Below are 4,205 nucleotides of genomic sequence, written 5' to 3' on the forward strand. Positions count from 1 at the left end.
TCTTTTGAGCTTCTGCATTTTGGCAGTTTTTTATTCCTCCAGTTTCTATATGTATTTGTCATAGCATAGAAATGCTTTATATTTCAGCGCTTCTTTGTGTGAGACCTGTGTTATACAGGCAGTGTTAAGTGCTGGGGATACAAAGGTGAATCTTTCAAGTAATTGCGTTAAGAGCTCACAGGCTAGGCCTTGGGGTAGGGGGGAACAGTGGACAAAAACTTGGCAGATCAGAAGTGCACTAACAGATAATGCATAGGACATAAAAACCTTTTTTTCCTTCCCCTGTTATGACTTTAGAATGATATTCAACACCATATTCTTGAAATGCTACAACTAGAAAATCTTCGCACTCTTCAGTAGCCCTAGCATAACAGTTGACAGTCAACTCTATTATGTTACAAGAGTACCTTGGGTTCTGGTCCTGTTAAGGGATTGTAGTTACCTCAAAGTCCTAGTGAGAGATACCTTTTCTCTCAATGGGAGATATGTTTTAGGGAGAAACATCAATCTGTTGCTGATTTGGGACCAAAACTGCAACCTAGGCATATGCCCTGACCAGAGTCAAACCCTAAACTTTCAGTTGTAGCTTGATTCTCTTCAAAAACTATTTTTTAGAGTGGGACATCAAACGATTTTATTATGGGGCTTCAGGGGAGAAGCGAAGAGCTTAGGATGGCAATGAGATCTGACATCCTCAGCCAGCTGGGATCTCCCCAGTTTTATAGTCACCAAAAATTGAAAAACTTTTTTTTTAAGATTTTATTTATTTTTAGAGATGGGAAGGGAGAGAGAGAGAGAGAAACATCAATGTGTGGTTGCCTCTTGCATGGCCCCCACTAGGGACCTGGCCTGCAACCCAGGCATGTGCCCTGACTGGGATCAAACCTGCAACCCTTTGGTTTGCAGCCCGCATTCAATCCACTGAGCTACGCCAGCCAGGAAATTGAAAAACTTTGCACGTCAGATCCTGGAAGTTAAAAATGTTAATTTAAGGATTCATCATCTATGGCCAGCCATTAGACTACAGAGCATTAAAGTACAGCTTGGTGGGTTTCTGATACCATCTGCTTTTAAGATTTTTTTTTTTTTTTCATTTAAAAAATCTGTTCACATTTGAATGGTTTAAATTTGAATTGGGATAAATCTATTCTCATAGTTTGTACATTTGGTGAAGATTCAGTAATCATTTAAGGAATACCATAATGTGGGAAATGTTTTGTGACTGGATCTGGAGGAAAGGAAACTAGTGCAGGAATTCAAATGGCAAAAAAGGTATAAACATCCCTGGCTGGTGTAGCTCAGTGAATTGAGCATCAACCTGTGAACCAAAGGGTCACTGGTTCTATTCCCAGTCGGGGCACATGCCTGGGTGGCAGGCCAGGTCCCTAGTAGGGGGTGTGTGAGAGGCAGCCACACACTGATGTTTCCCTCTTCCTCCCTCTCTCTCAACAATAAGTAAATACATTTTTTTAAGATTTTATTTTTTAGGGGGAGGGAGAAAGGGAGAGAAGCATCAATGTCTTGTATCTCGTGTGCCCCCCACTGGGGACATGGCCCGCAACCCAGGCATGTGCCCTGGGCTGAGAATCAAAGTGGCCACCCTTTGATTCTTAGGCTGGCGCTGAATGCACTGGGCCACACCAGTCAGGGCATGTTTATTTTTAGGGAAAGAGAAAGAGGAAGAAATACAATGTGTGGCTGCCTCTCACACGCTGCCTCCTGGGGACCTGGCCTGCAACCCAGGCATGTGCCCTGATTGGGAATCAACCAATGACCCTTTGGTTTACAGGCCAGCACTCAATCCACTGAGTCACACCAGCCAGGCCTAAATAAAAATTTTTTTAAGGTAAACTTTTTTTTAAAGGTAAACTTAAGACACTGGCAGAGAGACCTGGAAAGGCAAATTCCAGATAGATGTAAGTGGTCAAATAGGGTTTGTGAAAACATTTAAGATGCTGCCAATCTTGGCTTTGTTCTTAATGGTTTTCTTCAAAATGCAAACCAAATCATGTCACTTGCTTATAAATTACATTGTTGGCCTGGATAATTCATGTGAAGAACCTATCTAGAACTCTAGCCTAAATTTCTTAGCCTCAAAACAGTGACCTTCACCTGCATACTCTATTTAGTAACCCATTCCCTTGGCTGAATCAATGATCCTGGGTTTAAGGGTAAGAGAATGGTAAAGCTGCCACCCCTACAACTAATAGTTTCCATTGGGGGGAGTATACCTGTCCCTTAACCATTGTTCTCACAACTAAATAGCCTCTTAGCTCTACTTCCTTTCCTTTCTCTCGTCCTCTGGCCCATCTTGAACCCAGTGGTTCTCAAACTGTCAAAACCATGGGGCTTTGATAATGTGGATTCCTAGGTCTCAACTCTAGTAGGTGTATGTGGAGCCCAGGAATTTACAGTTTAACTGGTACTTGAGATCAGTGATTGAAGTGTCCCATGCTAGCAGCATCAGTCCCACAGAGAAATTGGTTAAGAGTCCTGGCTGGTGTAACTGAGTGGATTGAGTGTTGGCCTGTGAACCAGTGTTGCCGGTTCATTTCCTGGTCAGGGCATATGCCTGAGTTGCAGGTCAGGTCTCCAGTGAGAGGTGCCTGAGGCAACAGCACATTGGTGTTTCTCCCTCTTTCTCCCCTACCCTCCTCTAAAAATCTTTTTTTAAAAAAGAAAAATTTGTTAGGAATATAAATCCTGGGCCCCCAAACAGACCTACTCAATCAAACTTGAAAGGGTCATTCTGATTCAAAGTTTGACAACTGTTTTAGATCTAAAATACAGATTCTGAATCAGTTGGTCCTGCTGAGATTATCAGTCCCATCCAGTGTGAATTTTTGTGATGAAGGAAATCTGTCCATTGACAGAGTAGCTACCAGCCACATAGAGCTATTGAGGATCTGAAGTGTGAGTAGTGCGACTGAGAAGCTGAATTTTAATAATTCCATCTATCTAGTGACTGTCAGATGCAGGAACTTCCTGGCCCACTCATGGAAAAAAAGTTCATTAATCAGTTTTCTGTTGTTCAACTACAGTTGTCCCTATTTTCCCTCCACCACTGTCCTCCACCTCACCTGCCCCCATCCTTAATCCTACCCCACCTTTGGCTTTGTCCATTGCTCCTTTATATGTATTCCTTGATGACCCTTCTTTCATTAATCAAATTCTTACCTAATGAAAGGGGGAAATCTTTCCAAGCATGATACAACTAGAAGCTACAAAGAAAAACAAATCTGGCATTAAAAATTACCTAGGTTGAACTGTAAGTGATATACTAGAAAAAAATACTTGCACCATGTAGACCACATGATCACTTAAAATCACTAAGACAAGCCAATAGAGGGAGGAAATAGGCAAAAGGTAGGGACAGGAATTCACTGAAGAAATAAATGACCAATAAACATGAAAGTATTCCATCTTAGTAGAAATTGGGGAAATGCAAATTTAGTTTTATTCCTTTAGTATTAACTACATTTTTTAAAATTTTGGGGGCCTGGCAAATTAGCAAGATGGTTTTACAGGGCCATGTGGCAGGTTTAAATGAATATAATTTTAAGCCAACATTCTATTTCTAGGAGTTTACATTAAGTACTGGGTGGTGTACGCAATGATGTGCGTAAGATCTTTTTTCATTCAGTGTTACATGTAACAGCCATATGACACAATCCAAATGATCATTAATGGAGTAAATCGTTACACATTCTTAGGGCATAATGTATACTCATGATCGATAAAGTAAATGTAAATGTACTGACACAAAATTTCTCCAAAACAATAATCAGAACTTGCAAGTTTCCTGTAGTGAGCTTCCATTGAATTTTTAAAAAACTCATTCTGCCCTGGCTGGTGTGGCTTGTGGATTGAGCACTGGCCTGCAAACCAAAGGGTACCTGGTTAGATTCCCAAGGGCACATGCCTGGGTTATGGGCGGAGTCCCCAGTAGGAGGCCTGCAAGAGGCTAGAAGCTACAATCACACCTTGATGTTTCCCTCTCTCTGCATCCCCTCTCTCTAAAAGTAAATAAGATCTTTTTAAAAAAATCATTCCATTATATGGATATGGAATGGGTAGAAAATGAGTGGGATATATGCAAAAAAGATTTTTTTTAAAGATTTTATCCATTTCCACACAGAGGAGAAAGGAGAGAAATATTAATGTGTGGTTGCCTCTCATATGCTTCTGTACTGGGGACCCGGCCC

This window comes from Phyllostomus hastatus, unplaced genomic scaffold, assembly GCF_019186645.2.
Source record: "Phyllostomus hastatus isolate PE091 unplaced genomic scaffold, TTU_PhHast_1.1 phas_scaffold_93, whole genome shotgun sequence".
In the NCBI taxonomy this organism is placed as follows: Eukaryota; Metazoa; Chordata; class Mammalia; order Chiroptera; family Phyllostomidae; genus Phyllostomus; species Phyllostomus hastatus.